Raw genomic sequence first — 23,507 nt, 5'->3', positions numbered from 1 at the left:
ATATGGTGAGGGCTTCGCGCGGCTGCTTCATGCCTTTTCTTGAGTCGGTTAAAGCCCCGTTCATCTTGGACACCACTCCACCCAGGTATCCTCTGATACCTATCTAGAACAGGGCGCCGCTACTGGAGTACTGTTGGGACAGCTCTTTCGGCAAGTTTTTGCGAAAGCTAGCAGTAGCCCCTGTGTGACAGGCAAGACTTGGTAGAAGAAAGTGCTAGGTTCTTAGCCATATCCCTTTAAAGGAATCTTTTGTGATTCCAAGCCTTCAGCTCTACCCCGGGCCAGGGCCCTAAAGGTAAGTTGGGTATGTAGCGTAGGCCTTTGGCCATAAGGGATAATGTCATAGACAGCCGTCGAACCGTCCCAGGGGCGACTCCCTGTGAAATGGTAGAGTTGGTACTTAGTGTTTGCCATGATTCTGGTCTGCACTCCCCTCAGCATGGCGGCGTGGGTATACTTTTCCCCATAGTGTCCCCTCAGAGGACGCAGTTCGAAGTTCCCTTGACAGGGAACGTCTCAGGTTACGGATGTAACCATGGTTCCCTGAGAGGGAACGAGACACTGCGTCCTCTAGCTCCCTGCAATGCTTCGGACGCAAGCTTCACGAAGAAGGGAACCATAGTTACATTCGTAACCTGAGACGTTAATGCATTGCATTTTATTTGTAAGAAAACCAACAGCACAGAATAATGACTATGCATATACAAATGCAATGGATGAGAAAATGAGAAAAGGTAATTTTCCGATTCAGAGAATGAAAAAAGCATAAGACCGACGGGATGCCTAAATCTGGTGACTTCCTGTGAGCACTTCATAGTGACACTGCCTCCATCAGGGGGTCAAGATTTATCTGATTAGCATTGCCCCATTAGTCCCTGTTGGTAGATGTTTTAACTACACCATCTGGCTGCAAAGCGTCTTTCTCTTTTGACAACCATATATATTGATAAAATCACAAATATTTATAAAGTGAAAATAGGATGAAAATTGTATAGTGTGAAGTTTTGTATTGTCTTCAGTCAATCAGCACTGTCATGTGGCTTCAGCGTATTAATCACATAGCATTTAAAGGGGCCATATGATGCGATTTCAAGTTTTCCTTTCTCTTTGGAGTATAACAAGCCCTTGGTGCATAAAGAAGATCTGTAAAGTTGCAAAGACTAAAGTCTCAAATCCAAAGAGAATTTTTTTTTATAAAAGTTAAGACTCATCCACGCCCTCCTAAAATGGCTCATTCTAATATGCTCCCACATGTCTACGTCACTGTGTGGGAAGATTTGCAAATCTCCGCCCAAATGTTCACGCAAAGAAATAAGGCGTACATTTTATTCTCGCTGTTGCCACCAGTGCCATGTCGTTGAGAAGCTGCATTTTTCGTTATGAAAGCGCAACTACTTTGTTTGGCCTTCCAAAAGAGGACACAGCTAGAAATCAGTGGTTAAGTTGTATTTACAACACTGTTCTGGAACAGTTAAACCCAAATATGTGTGCAACACATTTTACGGAGAATGAGGACTGTTTCCTGTGAGAGTAGCCTACACCAGCGGTTCTCAATTCCAGTCCTCGCGATACCCTGCTCTGTACATTATGTATGTCTCTCTTTGTTATCAGCTCGTTAGAAGTGAGCTCCGTACATGAACTTTGTTCCCACTGACATGGTCTCTACACAGTGTTCATTGCTCCCTACTCCCTGAGCAGGGGAAAATCGTTGAAGTTTACCTCACTTTGGAACATTCATTCACGGATTTGCGCTGTGCAATGTCTTCACACATGGGCCGATAGTTTAATAGATTGTACAGTATGTCTTCTTCTTCTTCTTATTATTATTTGAATGGTTTTTATAAATGATAGATACTTACATATTAATGATAGTATTATATTAGTATGATGACAGTATTTGCATATTTAATGTAATTTAATTTAATAATAAAAAATTATATATATGTTAGGTAAAACATGTTAGCCTGATTGCACTGTATGTCGCTTTGGATAAATTGTCTGCTAAATGCATAAATTAATATATATATATATATAGGCTTGACAAGGCTTGACCCAAATATCCCCTGACACTGAGCAATATGTCTGTCAAGCCAACTGCCTTTTATGGACTCAAAAAGAGAAAACCTGTGCCGTTTCCATGCTTGTAACATTGCAAGTCCAAGGGCCAAAAGTATATACTAAATCCACAGCATACTGCAAGTAGACTTTTAATGAATTCTAGCTATTTTCTGTACCTTTTTACTGAACTGAACAGAAATCTGATAAAAATACTGGAAAGTTAAAAATCACATGAAACGTTGTCTGAAAAAAATGCTCTCAGCCGATAGAGTCAGAAGAACATTAACATTAATGTGAATGTTAACGGCTCATAAATGAAAACATGTGAGAGGCTTTATGGCTCTGAATTTTGAATCTTAAGTACAACTTGAGGACAAGCACTGCTTTTATGGAATGGTTCCCATGCTTTATTTTCTGCTTACATTGCTTTAAAGGGGGCTGAATCATTCAAGCGACAAAAATAGCACAAATATTCACTATATTCCAAGTCTTATGAAGTCATGCAAAAGTTTTGTATAGCGAACAGACCAAAGTCATTATCCACTGATAATCTTCCCCTTATTATGTACATAATTATTCTTTTAGCAGGCACTTTCATCCAAAGTGACTTACAAATGAAGAACAAATATATAATTTTATTCAGCAAGGATGCATTTAGTTAAACAGAAGTGAATTTCTTTTCATTAAAGAGTATTGAAAAAATATATACAATCATACTTTCATAAAATTATTAAGCAGCACACCTGTTTCCAACATTGATAATAATAAGAAATGTTTCCTGAGCAACAATTCAGCATATTAGAATGATTTCTGAAGGACCATGTGACACTGAAGACTGGCGTAATTGCTACTAAAATAAATAGCATCTTAAAATATATATAAAAAAGAACACATTGTTTTGAATTGTATTTATTTAATAATAATGAAAATATTTCACAGTATTACTGTTTTTACTGTATTCTTGGTGAGAGTAAGATCTTTCAAAAACATTAAAAACACTGACTGAGCCCCAACTTTGAACAGCCGTGTTCACAGAAAGTTTGAGCCATTAAATGTGTTTGCGAGGTTGTTGACAACATTTTCTGTTTATTTTTCATCCTTTTCTCCAGCCTTAATTGTAATTGCATTGAAAAGAATGACCAGAATTTTATAAGATCACACAGGCTTAAAACAACATGAAGGTAAGTACATCCTTCCTTGAAGGTAAAGATCTATTCCTTTACAGTAACTAACTGCCTCCTCCCATCTGGTCTGTGATCTCTCCACTGACCATGTGTTTCTCAGCCTCTGCATTTCTCTTCTCTTGTAGGTTAAACAGAAATTCACTGACCAGATTTGGCTGACTGTTAAAAAATGATCTCCTCAGGAGGAGCAACACACCGACACATCACCGTGAGTCACCCTGAACATTCGAATCACAGTTAAATAGGTAGAAGTTATCTTGACATGAAAGATCAAGGCTTTCTGAACTGCCCTAAAAGAGCTCTTCACACTAACTTGTCTTGTTTTGATTATAAAAAACATGCTTTAACGTCATAAATAATAGTCCAGTTGTTTTCACTTTCCGAAACACGCTCATATACGCATGAAACAGAATGACGTCTGTTAGAACATGGTAGGCTGATGTGACTATAAAAGAATGGTGAGCTCTGATCCACTCCCATGTTACCATGGTGCAAACGGAGTTGTGCTCAATGTGTCATCTTTGCTCAGGTGCCCGGTAGGCTTTTCACGCCACTGCTTCCATATGGTGCATTCTTCACACATGAGAGCCACGGAGTTTGAGACAGGACCGGAGCCGCTCTCAATGGACATGTACCCTCTGTCTCCAGGGCTTCCGGCGGGTACATTGTGTGAGACTTCATCCACACAGAATACTGAACCTTTCTTCTACATATGGTCTGTAATCTGTCTCTAGAATGACACACACCTGGAAAAGAACAGACTGTGGATGACAAGTGTTGTGCGAGACGAGTGGTTTTTATTTGTGATAGATTCGGCTGGGCTGCATGAGTCATTCACGACAAACAATATGATATAACACAGTACATCATCTGTAAAAGGTGCCATTAAAACAAGAAACTAACTATGCACTGAAATATATTTCCAAAATCAAATAGTCATGTCAGTTATAGCCATGTATGAACAAATCATTGTGTTGTTATGTAGGACAAGTGAAAACTATTAGACTTCAATTAATTATTCATCATCAGATATTGTTAGCTATGTCCATTATTTCATTCTATTTAAAGTACTGACACTAAAATAGGGATAGTGGGATAGTTCACCCAAAAATGAAAACTCTGTCTTGTATTTTATTCACCTTCAAGTTGTTCCAAACCTATACATGTGTCTTTCTTCTGCTGAACATAAAAGAAGATATATATATATATATATATATATATATATATATATATATATATATATATATATATATATATATATATATATATATATTTTGTGTATAAGATGAAAAAAATTAATTAAATCTGAATAGTAATGTTAAAAATATAAACTACTAAAAATGGCAATAGCATATAACAGTAAAATTATTAAACTGTAAACTAAAATTAAACTGAAAATCTGAAAAAAAAAATAATATAATATATATATATATATATATATATATATATATATATATATATATATATATATATATATATATATATATATATATATATATATATATATATATATATATATATATATATATATATATATATATATATATATATATATATATATATAACATAATGATTTTAATCATAATATATATGTTTTTTTCAGATTTTCAGTTTAATTTTAGTTTACAGTATATATAATACTGAAATAACACTGGTTTGTTGTTTTTTTCAAAAGCGGCTCTAAAAGATTCGGTTTGATATGTGAACAAATTATTTTTTTTCGACTGATTCTTTTTTTTTATTTTACACTTCTCTGACACTTGCGTGTTCAGTTTTTTTTTCTTAATTCATTTTCTCTTAATTGCCATTTTTACATCTTATAAGCAATAAATAATATTAAAGCTTAAAAAATAAGCAGGAAAAAAACTAGATGGCCATGCTGATTGTTTAGTCAACCATTCTAAGCCATCCTTAGAAGCAACACTATATAATATGTAAATAATCAGTTTACATCCTAGTTTTGTAATGGGAATGTTTGTTTATCATCACTCCATCTAGTTTGATGAAAACTTTTCTGTAAATGGACTTTGCTCTTCGCTCCAGAGCTTTGTATTAAGGTGTGTGGTGAAGCGGTAGAGTGCAGTGTCTGAACCTGTGCCCTCACTAGTCTATCCTGAAAAAACAGTTCGGTACTATCTTCAGTCCGCTTCACATTATGCTCTTCCATCAGCCCAGTTGTGTGGTCAATGCAACAAAAATCTCACTACTTCTGCTGTAAACATCTAAAAACGTTTTAAACTACAAAAGGAGGCCAGGGTCCAAAAACTGTGCATTGATTTTGTGCTAAAAGCATGTGTGTGCAGATTTTCAGAGTTACAGCATAAAAAAAGTTTACTTTATAAATTCTAGTTAGTGGTAAACTTGTGCACAACCTTATCTGCATTTAATTTACACGTATATATTGGCACCCAGATGCATATTACTGTATTTAACGTTGCTAGAATGGGAAAATTGGTTACATTTGAGCATTGAATTTTTCCCCATTTCAAGCTATAGGAGTGACACATCTTGGGTATGCTATAGTCTTTGTTATATGGATATACATTATGTCACTTGTTCTTGCAGCCTATATTCACTGTCTTATGTTAATCACTTGCCTTGTTTGGTAATGCAAATGTTTGCTGAAGGTCAAAGTGAAAGAGCACCTACCCAGCAGCACACAGGAGGTGATCCATGTCACAGCGCGATGGCACATTGCCGCGCAAATCATACACAGAGAAATCAAAGATAGAATCATGCCAGTGGGTGAGATGAAAGCCTTTGAAGCATGACATTATACAGCCATTCCCAGCAGTGGGGTTTGTCCCTATCAATTAAAATGTACACATCTCAGAGCTGGAATATATATCTGAAGTGCTCTTGTAAAGGTCAGATCAGTTTGCAAAGTGACACTGGGTCCAAATGATACACATTTAATTAGTGCTTGTCTACATTTTTTGCTAATTCAATGGCAGGCTGTGGATAAAACCTGCATCCTTTAGCTCGGACAGTATGTAAGTAATAATTCATTAAACTTCCAAAGCTAAACAGGTAAATACTATAATATCCAGGGGATTAACATGCTTTTACCTCAGACCTAACATCTAGCGTTGCTCCTGTTTAAACCAAAGCGGTAGGAATGTCTATAATACCTGGAAAAAAATCTATCTATTTACTAGTCGTCATATCAACAATTGCCAAAGTTTATTTAAGTGTGCAATAGGCATTTACCTTTTCCTTGAGCGACCAATGAGCACCGCCATGACATATACTGTATTCTAATATTTGTTGTACTCTTGTATTATTATGGTCTCCAGGAACCCATGTTAATACATGGCAAAAAATGTAATTGTTCAAACAGAAGGTTTTGAGTACTTCTGTGAATAAAAATGAGCTTAGACTTAAGTTGTGATTTTGATGGCCACACCAACCACAATACACTAAAGGAACTGCTGGAAATTACTTGTTTTGTGTATCAGAAAACCCAAACAGAATGTCTATGTATGCCTTGCCTTCTATGCCAAAGACTGAATAGAAAAATCTGAATTTATAGTATTCCTGATAGGGTTTTTATTATTTTAATATGTTCCTTTTTGTTCACTTATATAAAAAGAAGATGATTATTTTTAACCCTCTCAGTCTGAAATGCTCAGTTGTTAAGGGCAGTTCCTTTAAGGCTTATCAGTAAACAGATTTATGATTGGCTAATGTCATGATTGGCAAACAGTGCTAACATCCCCGGATAATAATGAGTGCCCATGCTGTTAATCTATTGATTCTATAGATCATAAAACATCAGCCCATGTAGCTCATCAATCTGATTTGAATTGCCTTTAATCCAAGATACTTTATCAGTTGTTCTCCCTAAAGGTCATGTAATTTGACAAACAGACCTCATGTGATTGGGTGAGGAGAGGTATAAAACATCCTGTCCTTGAGGAGTTTTAACTGACTGTTGCTCCATCCAGCTGCTGAGTCATACGCATGGAAATCGCTGCTCCACACAGCCGTTTCATCACTTTTATTCAATAAGGATGACACACTTTTGTCATCTACCCCTTTGAGTTATCCAATCAAGTTCTGCTTTTAATTGTCAGAGACACTTACATCAGATGTGGGCTGAGATGTTTTGGCAAACCAAAGGTCTTTAGACTAAGATGACCATTCATATGACTTTATAAAACCCTCTCTTATTCTCATCACCTGTGGATGAACCGATCTGTGCTGTTTATTTGGCATTAGATCAAACTACATCTATACTTTTCCAGGTTTCCCTCATAGCTTGGCCTGCTTTCCACCCAGGAGGTTGTAGCCTTTTGAATTTCATCCAGGAGAAGATCGATATGAACGACCAGGCCATTAAGTTGTCATTATGTAGACTATACTGTTTTACAGTAAATGAAATGTTCTGCAGTATGCGTATGTGTAATTGCTCCAGACCTTGCTGAGCAAGAAGCCTGGCTTCACGACTACTCAGTTGGTTAGGCAAATACAACATAAACATGATAATCTTGTGCCCTTGTTATACATCCTTTATCAATCCAATTTTGGGATTAATGAGGATTCTGGTGACTGCAGAAGCATTTTTATTTGTAATTGTATTTTATTTTATTTTATTTTATTTTATTTCATTTTAAAATTTTATTGTATTTTATTTTACATTTTTAATTGAGATTGTTAAGTTTTAACTTGCCAATTCGTTTATTTTATAGAATCTTCCTGCCATCCTGTCATTCCTGTCAAAAAAGTAGTTTAGACATAAACAAAAATAAAAATAGTGGTCATTATTTTCCTGCATTTATTTGATCAAAACTGCAGTTAAAAACAGTAATATTGTGAAATATTATTACAATTTAAAATAACAGTTTACTTTTTAAGTATATTTTTTTATGTAATTTATTCCTTTGATGGCAAATCTGAATCTTCAGCATCAGTGTCACATGATATTTCATAAATTATTCTAATATGCTGATTTGCTGCTCAAGAAACATTTCTTATTATCAATTTTTTAAAAAAAGTTGTGCTGCTAGCACACTAGTTTTGGGTTGTTTCTTGTTTAGGTTTTTTTGTCTTTTATTTTAATATTTAACCATGTTTCATGTTCCTGTCATGTGTTTCCCTACCCTGTCATATGATCTATTGGTCCCTTTGTTCAATGTGTCATGTTGAACTTTATTCTTGAAAGATGGTGCTGTATTAAGCAGTCTATAAAAAGTGTTTCTGTTGCTCATGAAAACATTTCTGAAATGTCTGTGTATTTGAGAGATATTGACCGCCATCTGCAGCCATGCTTCAAGTCATTGGTTGTCTTAGCCATGTGTCTTGTTTCTCATTGGTTGGATTGTGTCATGTGACCTGTATTGTTTGGTATAAGTAGCCCTCATGTTGCCATTAGGTGTGTTTGACTTGAAGCGGCGCTGCGCAGATCAAAGTATCTTAAGAGCGATTAAGCCCCGTTCACATCACCAGTAACTTTTTCACTGCTCGTTATACTTTCGAATGGCTCTTGCTGTACTTTGATGTCATACACTGATCAGTCTGTGCAGCGTCGCTTCAAGTCAAGTTTTATCCGTGTAACAACTGTTTTGTTACTTTGTCCATGTTCAAGTTGAAGTTTTTTTTTAGTTTTGAACTTTTCTTAAGTTTTTGCTGATTTTGGATGTCATTTAACTGCATTTGAGTACTATTTCAACTCTCTTCGATGGATTCCTTACAGATGCTTAATATTTTTGTGGAAACTGACACATACTTTAACGAACAAAAAAGTTTAAAAGAACAGCATTTATTTTATTTTTATTTTTATTTTTTTATTCTGAGGAATTTAAGGCATCCTTGCTAAATAAAAAAATATAATTCAAAAATGTTAGTGTATGTTCTAGAAAATGTTAATTGGGTTGAATGTCAATTACATCAAGCAGCAGTGACTCTCAAGTGTTTCATAGCTACAGTAAACATCATGGCTATTAACCACATTACTTCATATTAGATATTCTCTTTTTGTATTACATCTTCATTGATGTTGGCCACATAATTTCAGAGGATAATATACAGTTGGCTAATACTCAAGTTTTTGCATTCCAAGATTTTCTGATTGACAGGCTGATCTCACAAAGTGACTCATGTCATTAAGGTAACATTCTCCAGACAGAATCCATGAAAGTTTGAGCTCTGATGAATAACTGCACTTGTGATGGAATCACTTTATCATTTCTGCTTTGCTTTTGTGCCAGAAATAATGGTGTGTGGCCTGAAACAGTCCGCTTGTCTTTGAACAGATGCTTCAGAACTCCTCAAAAATAAATAAATGAAAAACTCCTACAGCAATGTCTAATTCTGTTTAAAGGCTAGAATACCACCTGGGTCAATTTCTCAATGCAGTACCTTTTCAACATCATGAAATGTTGAAGAAAAAGTTGTCTGGATACAGTTTTTTTTTACATTGCATCATGAGAAGGATGTGTATATTGTTCAGTAAACAACTTGTTGAGTCACTGAGCTCTGAATTGTATAATCTAATACACTGGGTACAAGCGGCAGTACTGGCTCACTTGATTTTTATAGCTCTCCATATAAGGACTGTTTTTTGTTTAGTGTGCAAGGGGACTTGCTAACCAATATTACAGTGAGAGAGAAAGAGACATTTTCTTCTTTTTATGTTAAAAAACAGAAAACATCGAAAATGCTGCTGAATTTGACAAATTCACTTTTTTTGTGTGCATGCAAAAGAGAAGTTTTAATATTTGTTTCACATGAAAAAAATGTTTTTTTGCGAGTTTCATTAATTTGGGTAGATGATGACGAACTGTCATTTTATACAAAAGATGTATTCAACAGGTATACTTTGACAGAACTTCATTAACTAAGGTGACAAATAGTACTCTGAGAAATGTGTAAATCAGTCTGCTTTGATAGGCAAGTGATAACATTTCTTAAAAGTACATTTGTAAGTTGTATTATAATCAAAATGTTTCTTATTTTGTATACATATTCAACTGAACTTGCATAATCGTTGTAAAGTAAAAACAAACAAACATAAAAGCATAATAGCATAATTCATCTTTATGGGTGAAATTTCAGGCCATGTTATAGTGTGATACAAAAAATGATTTTCCATAGGGATGGAAAATCATCCCATAAAGAGAATGACTCAGTTTTCAATACAAGACACCTCATTATCTGTACACAGCCCATACTTGCAGTTTTGTCAGTATTTATTGCTAATTGTTTGAATTTTTTTACAAGTAGCAGGAGTCATTCTTCATGAAACAAATACTGTTTCTTCTCGCAGGAGACGGATAAACTACTTTACCTTTGATTTGTGCATCATACTGTATTAAATGCGCCACACAAAATCTGTTCTTACAGTTAGCATAACCACTACATCACAGAAATGTACATATGTACCAGCAAATATGCAAGCCACCAACTTTGCTGAGATTTCTTATCGTTGTTTTCTTGTTTTTGCTGCAGGCCTCTTTAGTTTCCTCAAAGACTGCAATTCAACCACTCAGCTCTTTAAAAACCACGTTGTAAATATTGCATTTCAATCCAAGTAATATTTTAAGTACAGCAAACATTTTTTATCTGGGTCAAGATGCAGTGAAATGTTTTTGTGAGGAATAAGAATAACAAAAGTGCCTCCCATGCCTCTTGAGTTAGACTTAAACATTAGATATTTTTGTTGACATCTGTTTTGTTGTCTATGTACAGTACCTTAAATTATGTTATTTACTGTGGTTTGCCACATACAGTAGTACTAACAGAGCTGAACGATAAAGGTTTTCTGTATTTATTTATGCAGTTTTTTTGTGTGACTTCTCAGCTACTTTACTGTAAGGTTTTAAGGTAACTATTAGCAAAAACAAAAATATTAAAAAAGCATGAAAATGCTACAGTAGTTGAAGTACCTTGAAGATTAACATGTAAATTCCATAGGGTAATCATTCAGTATCAGTATGAATATTTGATCATTTAATATTCAACTTGGTATCCTCAGTTTGTGAACATGGAAATTCATGGAAAGTGCTGTGATAGAGCCAAAGAAACAATAGTGCACAATGCAGTGCCACATGTTTCCTAAAATGATGGCAGGAACAGATGTTGAGTTAAATATACCATCAGATTTTGCAGTACATCCTTGACAACATGTCATGTCATCAATGATCCTTTTGTCCCAATTTGGACAAAAAGCATTACAGTTAAAAAAAAAAAAAATCTCCAGACTGTAAATGAATCATCATTTACTCCTCCTCATGCAGTTTCAACCTGTATGTCATGGAAGAAGAGAGTTTAGAGAATCTTCATGTTGCTCCTTTTTCGTAATAGTTCGAGCTGAAAAATAAAATGAAAAAAAAAGTATGTGGGCAATGACATGGGTAATATGCATATATGATAAAGGAACCTCAGAAATTAATCCGGCAATAGCAGTCTTTTGGCATCAACAGGTTTATCATGAAACATCTTCACCCTCTTGAAAGATCTTGTCTCCCCTATTCAACAGTGGCCACAAATCATTTTATGCCATCGATGGCTTAAATTCCAGGTGGGTACACATGAAAATGTCAAGCGATGCAGATACGGAGAGGAAATGTGAAGCCAAGCTCATCTGTATACAGTACACTGTAAGTCTCCTAGCACCTAAAAGAGGCCTCTTGTTAAAGAGACATCAGAGTGTATCATGGGGGTTAGAACAATAATTGTTCCCAGCATGCCTTGCAATGATGAGATTAGTCCATGAGCAACATGAATAGTACGACTGCTACAGATGAGAATCTAAAAAAATTCCATCAAAGTGTCTTTGTTTAAATGAAACATATGCACATGTATAGGGTCCTTAAATGCATTAAGATGTGCGAGACTGACTGGGCTGGAAATAACTAATGCATTCTTGAAAACACTTGGCTGTGACTATTGAAGCATTTATGCGACTTCACATCTCTCAAAGACGTCAAGCATGGGCTCAGTTCCCTCTGAAAGGAGTCAGAGATTCGCTGGTACCCTGCCTGTAGTTATGTAAAAACATGCCAAGTACCGTGTCCATAAGTAAGCTTCTGAGCTGATGAGGTTCTGGCCAAGGGAGAGGCCTTTCATAGATTCTTGAGAAAAATGGAGGAAGAGAGAATCAGAGATAGAGAGAGATTGAGGAGGATGGGTGGGAGGTTAAAATCTGACAATCCAGATCTGAAGACTTGACACTAACTTTTCAAAAGCTCCCCGTCCCCTCTAGGCTTATCAGGTTTTATTTGATCTTTTTTTGGGTAAACACAAAGTTTAGCTTCCATTCATTTGTAAAGACAATTTTCAAAACTGTTATGTTATATAAAGGTGAATTTAATATAATGCATATTTATCTGTTAATACGTCAGTCAGAAATAGCATAACTCCCAGTTCGAAGCACATGAATGAACAAGCAACATTGTATTTACTAGCAGGGAAGCTTGAAGATAAACAAGATGTGACTTTTGAAGTAGCATGTGTCGATTTCAAACTGTGAAGTTATGTAACATTTTTAAAGCATCCCCCCAATTCAAACACGGAGAGGCCAACATCCTGCCTTGGCTTTAAAAGTAGCCGAGTTAGTATCATCAGAGGAGTCCATTATCTGCTCCATCTCTAGCTGCAAGGCATATTTAATTGAAAGGAAAAAGGCAGAGGAGGGAATGAGTCAGGTATTTTTCACTCTTTTTGCTCCTCCCTCCACACACACTCGCTTTTCAATCTGTTTTCCCCTCAGCATCTTGAGCAGGGGATCACTTTGACGGTGAGATGTGGGTGGATGTGTCTGTGTTTGCACTCACAGAGCCTGCGTGGTGTCACAGAGGTTTTGGAATCCGCCTCAGCTCTGGGGAGGGCTGGAAAAGATGGAGATAGAGAGAAAGATGGAGGGAGGAAAACATACTGGCAGGCTCTTCACAGACAGCTGCAGACTAGTGGGCGACCCAGTGAGAGTGTCCTAAACCTGCGCCAACGGAAGGGAGAAAAAATCCCGACAACAACAACAACAAAAAACTGAGAGTGAAACAGAGTAAAACTGATCTATGCACAGATGCACACTTCACTTAAAGGCTTTCGCATTTCACACAATAAATAAATAAATATATATATATATATATATATATATATATATATATATATATATATATATATATATAAAAAAATAATGGCATTTGCGTTTGCCTTCATTTTACAATGATTATTATAATTATGATGTATATTTTATATAAATTGCGTAATATTGATAAAGCAATTAAATTTAACCAGAGTAATCTGCTTGTTATGCTTGATTGAGCATTAACAATCATTAAATGTGTTTTTTTTGGCCTGTGGCCATTAATCAATTAGAGACACAATGAGCACACAAATGGTGCACACAACACAAAACCCCATAGATGTAACAAACACGACTTTTAAATAACACAATAAACATGAACTAAATCACATTAATTATTCTTGTGAATTGTTTTGATACATTTTAAGAGTAATACAGTAATCAAAAATAAGTAATTAAGAAACTTAAAAAATAAGTAAAAATAAATAGCTCTCAATAAGCAACTCTCAAACTGTGGTACACAAATTGATATAATTGACAAAAGCACTAACATTGAATTGACTGACTGATTAATCAAGTGATAGCAATAAATGAACTGCTTGTTTTAACATGAATTGCAACAAGTTGTTTACACTGATCTATAATAGAGAACATACATATAGACAAACATATCTATCAGTGGTGGTGTACATCTTCACAGTTGGCTCATATAGGTTCAGTAAAAATGAGCAGTTTACTAATAACAACAACAACAACAACAAAAACAGTCTGAACTGGTAAAAGTGAAGATACAGCGAAGGTGTGCACATTGGGCCTTTTATTGAGTGAAGTTTACTGTTACTTTTAAAGTCTGATTTGTGACATGCAAAAGGGGCATTCACAAAGGATGTTTAAAAACATGCTTTATTTATTTGAATTCCAGATGACAATAGTAGCGCAGAAACTGCCTGCTGGAGTTTGAGACATGCGATATATGAAAATATTGTGATGAAAAAATCCACATACATGTACTGTGGTATTAGTTTAGGGGCTTAAAAATTGCTTTGGTATTATAATAAATCAGAGTTCATAAACCAACAATACTTGTGTATAGACAGTGTACAGTAACAGGGGCATACAAACAAAGACAAAACACCAGCGTGGTAACATACGGCATTAAAATAATGTAATAAACATAAACAAAATACCAAAAAAAGGAACTCAAAACACCCTTTATTATTTTATTGATAACAAAAATAAGAGGAAACAAATTTATTTATATAAAGCATAAGTGAGGTCACACAGGGAATGTCCTTTTAGCATTTTTCACCAAAATATTTTGTTGTATAATTATATACAAAATTACATGGTAATTCATACTTGTTACAAACATAAAAAATATATAAATTTGACAGTAAATTACAGTAAAACTACATATAATGCAATTTTAAACCATTTTCAACTTTTCACTCATATATAAAATAACTTACCAATTAAAATTTGCTGTAGCATTTAAAAAAAAAAATACAAATAAGGAAAGTGAACATCAGTGATTTACACAAATGATCTTTTTGATAAGCAAATACTGTACACACTGGCAACCAAGCATGTGTGTGTTTGCTCTCACACACTCAGCCTATTCCAGCTTGATTCCTTAGGCCTAATTGAACAGCACAACAGCATGGAATATGTTTAATGAACAATGAAATCAGGTTGTTACAATATGGCCATGATATAGAGGAGGCCATATTCTGCTGAATATTAATTAATCATCGATACTGATTAATAAATTTGTCCTAGGACAGCAGAGATAGTAAATTGTGGCGTGCCAGTCACAGCGATAGATCCGCTTCTCTCCTCTGCAGTTAGATGCATAGCAGGCGCGTGCCAGCTCAGAGGTGAAAGGATTGTTGACTGCATAAGCGAGCACTCTGGCAAGAAGTCAAAGGCGTCTGTGGTTTAGCAGCCCTGCTGCCAGCTTGGCAAATGAATGCCTTATTCCCATGCATGCACTGCATTCAAATGCATCTGAGCCTCACATATACCCTGAACACTGCCCAGCCCCTTCTTTCAAAGTGCTTCCTGTCTTCTCAAACCCTCTAATGTGCCATTGTGCGGAGCATAATGCCACCAACTGCTGACCAGACAGCGAGAGTGATTCCAGAAATCATTCCCAGGGGCGTCAATGGACACAAAAGTCACAATGCAGAGAATGGAGACTCGTACACAATTAGGAGAAGATAAAAAAAAAAAGTGTCCGGCTTTCATCTGGCTCTGAATATAGATGGGTAAATCAAGTACATGCTATATTTGTGAGCCAAATACTCGTAGATATAAAGGGGGGCCGGAAATTTCATCTTTAGCTGACACACAAGGAACAAGCTGGCAAAAAATGACCAGAGCCTTGTGCACAGGCACTTAGCCAATTTTAATTATGCATGCCATGCTTCCACTTTCCAAATAACCCTGTACGCGTTTTCCTTGTAAGTGTATCAATCTGAGACACGCACTATTTACAGCTGTGGAGTAGGGCAGCCCTAAGGGATTGGGCAGTGGATGACTGGAGTAACCTCAAAGCACACGAGTCAGGCATTTCACTCTGCCTCCATACTGCTGCAAATAAAGGCCCTCCATTCAGGAGTCTGGGGAGAAAAGAGGCCTGTCACTGCTGGTGGAAGAGATGTAGCTCTTTTGTAGAGCTTTAAGAATAGATGGTGTGTTTATCCCAGTGGTCAGGACGAAAGCTGCCACTGTGGGGTCACGGCGCATATTGCGTGAGTCTATATATGTATTTTTGTGTATACTGTGTATGTGTGTTTATGCATACTTGAGAGTAAGTGAACATGATACTGTAGTTGGTCTACATTAGAGCCGGTTTTCTCCTGCATAGAGCGGTTTACTGGAACATCGCAGGCATCTGGTTGAGTCATACAGCGGTACATTCAAAGTTCCTTGGCCTTATGGAAAAGACTGCTGCTAGACATAACATCTGAAGATGTTTTCTCTGCTCGCAGATGTCCCCCTCACTGGTTCAGTGGTGTTAGGAATGATTAGTTTATTCCTTTAGGGCTGTCTCATTTCTTAAATGCATGCAAATTTTGAGTTATCAAACAAACAAACAAATAATGATCATCAGAGCAGAACTTTGCCATTGTCATGATAAAGAATACATTTTAAGATAACAATAAGGCCAAATTGTTTATATTATTTAATGCATTTACATAATGTAAATTATGTATTTAACTGTATAATTAGGACTGAATATCAGTCTATATTAAATGCTTAGTTCATTGTTTCATGTTATTGTTACAATTTACATGATTCTATTTAAAATAATAAAATATATTTTTTGCAATATAATTATTATTATATGATCATAATACCATTATTTTAAATATTACTTTATTATTATTATTAGTATTATTATTATTTAAAACAATAATTATATTAACATTATTACATTATGTGTTATATTGTTGTTAAAAATAATTAATATTATAGTTGTCAGAATTTATAATTGTTTCTTATTTTGGATAATAATAATAACAAAAATAATAATACTATTTTTGATGTGTTATTTGTATTATTATTATTACTACCACTGATTAATTTAATGACCATTTTTTATGTTATTGTGTTTTATATTTTTTATTAAAATAATGATTAATATTTAAAAACATATATTATTTTCAGAATATAATTATTTGTTATTTGTATTTTGGATAATAATAATAATAATAATAATAATAATAATAATAATAATAATAATAATAATGTATTTGAATATAAATTATTACAAAATTACTATTATTATTATTTCTTTTTTACCTCATAGCAATTGTTATTTCTGAGAAAAAGCATTCATTCTTCATTTGTGCAGCATTAAACAGTCACATAAATGCAGTTTTTTTGTGATGCATATGGCACTTCAGGTGCAGCTTCTTTTCTGCTTGTGAAAATAAAATAAAAAAAAATGATGTTATCTTCATATCTTGTGTCTTATGCGTATAGTCAGTGGTAGCAAATATTGAGTGGTGCTTGCAAAGAAAAGCTTCATTGTTAAAATTGCTCATTCATAGGGCTATGGATTTGAACTCATTACATTTACATTACATTTACATTTAGTCATTTAGCAGATGCTTTTATCTAAAGAGACTTATAAATGAGGAACATCACAACAATTTATCATACAAGAGCAATTCTTGTAGTCTCACAATGCCAAGCTTCAAGCGTAAGCTAGAATAGTTCAAGCTAGAGCAGCAGTACAAATGATGTAAAGAGAAAGAGATATCAGAGAAGAATAGGGTTTTTTAAAGAAAATGTATTTATAGTGTTTATTTAACTGTGAAGGAGGCTTAAGTTATGTACTTGTAGAAATTCTTCTTGAAGGTTGTGAGTGGAAGTTTGGAAGCTTAACCAACTATGCTTTCCAGTTACCAGTTACCAGTTTCTAGAAACCATGTTTATTTCGAAAGTTTACTTGTTCGTTTTTATTAAACACTGAAATGTCTCAACTGTGAAATGACTGCAAGCATAAGTTTCATTAATTACCAAAGAGATGTGTACTTAACTGTCTCAAAAAATCACAGTCTGTGCCAACCTCGTCTGGTGTCACTGCATATTCAGATTTATGCAAATGTAACTCCTACGTAATGAACTGCTGTTACCTCAAACAGTGAACTCAGCATGTTTATGTAAATGATGGCACATCACACACCTCAAAAGACCACTAAGGACTAAAATGCAATTCTAAAGAAACAACTCTTAAAGTTAAAGGCTCTGCAGTTATGATAACCCAAGGTAGTGTCTTTCACTGGCTCGTGCTGTATGTTCTTGTTAGTAAAAGCTCTGATTTTTAATGCTGTTACCTTGTTCTTGTTGTGCTTTCACAATTCTGCTGATGTTGAGGAATGCTGCACCACTAAAACTCACAGGGAAGCTTACAAACTTACATTGCTTTATAATATTTATACAGGCTGTCTTTCTGTTGCATTATTCATGAGACATTGAAATTTAGAGAGAGGAGCAAGACAAAACACTTATCAAAGACAATCCACCATTTTTCACATACTTAGGCAGAGCGCGATGGATGAAGACATGACACTGCTGCCATGTCTTCATGGAGCATGCACATCCATTAAACTTTTTTTTTTTTTTCTCGCATGCAATATTGAAATTCAGAGGAAAAAGGTGAGATATGAACCCAGAATTTCAAAATGCTAAATCCCAATTATTGGTGGCGTTTTCCTAGAAGAAAACTTTGAAAATGAAATAAATGGTCCATTCATTCATGGAATGTAATTTTAGGTCTCATATTTTAAGCACAGTAAAACCTCTAAACAAGGAACATGGAATAATAACAAGTAAACTGAGCTTTCCCCTTCTAATTGAAAGTCCCATATTCCAGCAGCGACGTATGGAAATATTAGCAATTGCCCTACAAAGAAACATCACGGAGGGCCCATATGGCATGAAAATCTGTAATCAATGTGCTCTTCACACCACTAACGGCAGTCATCCACATCTGCTGTGAAGGAAATATGTTGAACCACTTAAATAAATGGCCTAACATTGCTACTAAGGCACTTAAATCATGCATTAGAAAAAAATAATAAATAAAAATCCTGGACCTAATAGTATCTCATTTTTTTGACATTGCCAAAACAAAAGGAGAACTGCTGCAGGCATCTGTCCATAGTCCAGATGTTAAGATGGATCTGCCACATTCAGGGGTGGCAGATGCTCCATTATATCGACTGCCACTAAACATTTGCTTTTCAGAATTATAACTAGCCTCCTCTTTCTCTTCACCTTCTAACAGGCTTAGCAAATAAATAGAGGATTTGAATAAATCACAACCAATAACTCACCTCACAGCCTGTCTTCTCCTCATTTATGGACATTAGATTCCACTCTCTGTAATATTGACAGCTACTTAAAATATTTAGCCTCAATTTAGACATCTCAGTGCAAATATAAAATAATCCCATAGTCATGCTTTGTAGACTGATTGTAGGTGAATAGGAAATTTGCAGAGTATCGATGCGCATCTTCTCTCTCCAGATTGGCATCACGTTTAATCAGTCAGATTCATCTGTTTTGCTATTATGCTTTGAAATAGGCTCACTGAGATTTCAGTAATATGTGCATACCCTACAATGCCTAATTTTTATCACTTGATAAAAATGTAAAATACATGTTTGACCAAACAGAGAAGACAAGACAGGTTTTATTAATGAGACATGAAATGTGGGGTTAATTCTAAGAGAACGAGGGAGAAATAAGTGATAAGAAACAGGTTTAACTTTCCTTGCTATGCGAAAAGGGCTGATGTATTTCTGGGAGAGTTTCTTGGATTCGACCTGGATTGGCAGGTGCTTTATAGATAGCCAAACTCTTTGACCAGCTTGGAAACTGGGAGCTGTCGAGCGGGGGCGATTAGCCTGATCTTGGTATCTCTGGGAAGTCCGAAGGAGGGTATGTCTGGCCTTCCTCCATGTTAGCCGACAGCGTTGGACAAAGCGTTGGGTCGAGGGAACACCAACTTGCGCCTTTTCCTCTGGGAATAATGGGGGGTATATCCAAACTGGCATTCCAAGGTGAATAGTCCAGTGGCTGATGACTGGAGGGTGTTGTGGGCATATTCAGCCCAAATTATATAAGTGGCCCAAGACGTGGGATTGCTAGCTGTCATACACCGTAGGGTGTTACCCCCTCTGAGGCATCCACCTCCACCACAAAAGGTCTGTCTGTGTCAGGGATCAAAAGAATATTAGCGAAAGTGAAGCAGCGCTTGAGATCTTCGAAGGCCCCTGCTGCCTCCGGACCCCACTGAATCTTGGTTCCTCCTCCCTTAGTAAGTGCCGTCAAGGGGGCCTCGACAGAGCTGAAATTCTTAATGAACTTCCTATAGAAGTTTGCAAAGCCAATAAAACATTAAACCTCCTTGACCGTGGTAGGTATGGGCCAGTTGTGGATCGCCTCTACCTTCTTAGGGTCCATCTCCAGGTAGACCAGGAGTGACAATGAATCCAAGAAACTGAGCCTGGGTAACATGGAAATACACACTACTCCTTGCGACGAGCTGCCCTCCACTCTCTTAGGCGATTGTCTAGGCGGATGGCTATTGCTATGAGGGACTCAAGATCTTCAGCCAGTTCTCGAGTTGCTAACTCATCTTGAAGGGGCTCAGACAACCCTCCCTTAAATCAGACCCTCAGTACCTCATCGTTCCATCCACTTTTTGTAACTAGGGCCCGAAACTCTATGGCAAAATCTGCAGTGCTACGGGAACCCTGACAGAGAGTGAGTAGGAGCTTAGAAGCCTCCAGACCACTGACAGGATGATCAAACACTCATTTGAATTCTTCAACAAATGCCACGTAGGACTTACAACAGGCATCCTGGGATTGCCACACTGTGGAGGCCCAAGAGAGTGCCTTGTCTGAGAGAAGGGTAATAATGTAAGCAATCTTAGAGTGATCCATGGGGAAACCTGATGGTTGGAGATCGAAGGTGAGGAAACCCTGGCAGGAACTGGGATCGCCAGCAAAGGGCTTAGGAGGTGGTAGTCGGGGCTCTGCCACAGGAGAAGGCCTGACGCCACTCGGAGGTGATGCAGAGGAAGGTGAAGAAAAACTCATCTAAAATACTTTAGGAGAAACAAGGCACAGGTGTCCTGGATAATGCTAACAAGAGTAAACGACGAAGAATTAAGGCAGAAGGGCACACAGAGGACCTCTAGAGGCACATAGACAAACTACAGGAGGTCGTATGCTGACATAAGCTCTCCCTTTCATTTTTAATTAGTTGGAATTTATAGCACAGACACAAATTACAGGTCTAATAACCTTCCTAACATAAATATAGCTTCAGCTGTTTTGATTTGTGAAGACAAATATACATTTAAATGAGGACAAAATTTGTGTGACTCAGGACACTGCTTAATTTATGATGAACATATACTTTGCAATATTTGCATGTTGCATAATATTTAATGAGGGATCAATTTGCACCCCTTGTCCTACCCCCGATTGACTGCTACCTACAACAGGAATAGAAGGCATTTAACCTTGTCACGTCACATCAGCCTGCCCACTGTAATGAGCAGTCAGCGCTGACAGCCCTAGCCCTGCAGCTGTGCGAACAGGTGATCCTCAGCAGGCACACACACACAAAAGCCTGGCCACTCTGTGGGTAATGCACCAGATAACCAGCGCTTCTCTACAGATAGATGCCCACTCAGTGCCTGCATGCTTCTTTATGAGTGCTGCAGAGAGCTGAGGAACTTCAGCCTCCACAATGCATCCATCCTGTGCCAGACAACAGCCCACAGCTCCCTCCTGCCCCCTTCTTCAAGTACTGCCTCCAGAGAGTCATTGTTACAAAGTATGAAGAATGGCTGTCAATCATATCTCAAAGGCTTACTGACCTTGAATTGTGACTGAGTACATTTGAAGTATGTGGTGGATAGATGTCCCCAAGAGTGCAAGAAGTCAATATGCAATGATGCAAGCCTTGTTTCTTTCCACTTTTTTTTACCCTCTCCCTGTATGATTCCAGCAAGAAATTTTAAAATTGCATTTGAGTATTCTGCCTGTATGTCTGGACCTTGGAAGGAAATTTTGTGATTCTATTTGTGATACCTATTAATGATTCTAGTCCAACAACGGTTCCATTAATGATTCTTGTAGTCCTCTGGTTAGAAAAAAAAGATGTAATGCAATTCTTATTCTGTTATTCTGTCTGTTGCCAAATTATGAGATAATAAAGATTTAATACAACAATATGGCATAATACATTTAATGGAAAATGTGTTTGAACCAGTTGTAATGATGTTTCATGCTGTTCAGCAACTGTTCCCATCTACAAAATCTGTTTATTCATTCATAATCTGTTTTTAACCGAACCTTGTCATATTAATCAATCAGTAGGTGCAGTGATGACCTAAGTGTCACTAGCCTTAAATACAACATACCAGTTCATGACGGAAGTTATACAGTTTAGATCCAGTACCTGATAATTCAATAACCGCCTTGATTGAGTCATAGGCGTTTTTGATTCACCAAAAGAAGCTGCTCATTTGAATCGTTCAGTCGATAATTAGACGAGACCGTCTCCTAAGAATCATTCGTTTCTCGATTGCACTGCGCTGTTTTTTATTTACTAGAAAGAATCAGCTCTTATTCTGAGTCATTCGTTCTGTAATCGAGCAACGCTGGTCGCGATGTATCTCTTTAGGCGAGTTGGCTATTTAGTTGAAGCGCCACTGAAAAGTGTAGGATACTCCATACATTAAGGTTTGATAATCGTTAACCGATTTCCTGAAAAATGAATCCGGTATACCGGTATTAAATAAATGGAGTCCCAGTAGCCTGTACAACAGGTATTGTTATATCTATAACTTTGCTAAAGAATAAAATAAGCATATTAATCCCTCGACCAGCAGCGTAAATATATTTGGCAGTGTATGGCAAAGGCTTTCTTCTACACAGCCAATGTTCTGCCCGCGCTGCTTTAAGTAGATACAAATTCGAAGTTTAGATGCTTACTGCGTACAGTGATGATGTGTTAACATCTCACATTTTGAACTAAACAGTGCTCTCACGTGGCACACAGCCCTCTTGCCTTCAGTGTCCAACCCACACCATTTATAGCCTCGCAGTAACCTACAATCTTATTATGAGATTTAACTTTGCCCCAACTGGACCTGTGGATGAGCAGTGCTCTAGTCCCGCTCCCCAGCTCAACTCATAAATGCCCGGAAATAGTTATAAGGCGCTGTCGCTCACTTTTTGACAAACAAAACTACTCTGCCATGGCTCTGTCTGTGCGGAATACATAAAGGCTCTGCCTTGAATTAATCACTCGCTCTTTTATGGATCTTTGATGATCGCGCTTGACGCAGCGAGGAGCTGCAGCTCTTTGTATTCCGAGGCCAAGAGGAACCTTGTGTGTGTGTGCGCGCGTTTAGTTTTTGTTGTTGTTGTTGTGTGTGTGTGTGAGTGTGTTTTTTACCCTCGTCCGATATCTGCTGCCTCTTTGAAAATGTCAAGGGGGTACATGGTGACATAGGGACCCCGGTTTGGTTACGGAGAGACTCTTGCTTCGCTCTGCGAAAGAGGTAAGTGAGAAATGCTTTGGAATGTCGCATCTGCGTCTCTACTAACGTTGGTTTTGTCGGACGAGAAATGAAAGGAGCGCAAGTGTAGTCTGAGACATGTAAGTTATCCGTGTGGCTTTTGTACGTCCGCGTATTT

At 36.7% G+C, this 23,507-nt stretch overlaps 1 protein-coding gene across 2 annotated transcripts in view; it reads left to right on the top strand.

The window, feature by feature from the left end:
* The first annotated feature begins 22,946 nt into the window (after nucleotides 1–22,946).
* Nucleotides 22,947–23,507, top strand: part of LOC132149378 (protein ELFN1-like) — a 97,373-nt gene continuing 96,812 nt past the window's right edge. Inside the window, exon 1 of one of the 2 annotated variants that reach the window (XM_059558561.1) lies at nucleotides 22,947–23,371. The gene's annotated coding sequence lies outside the window, so the exon portion shown is untranslated. Of the gene's footprint in view, nucleotides 23,470–23,507 lie in introns of both variants that reach the window. The other variant, XM_059558562.1, reaches the window with a different exon arrangement.

Source organism: Carassius carassius, chromosome 9 (genome assembly GCF_963082965.1).
Source record: "Carassius carassius chromosome 9, fCarCar2.1, whole genome shotgun sequence".
Classification (NCBI taxonomy): domain Eukaryota; kingdom Metazoa; phylum Chordata; class Actinopteri; order Cypriniformes; family Cyprinidae; genus Carassius; species Carassius carassius.
Note: the sequence above shows the minus strand (reverse complement) of the source record. Positions and strands in the feature narration are given on the sequence as shown.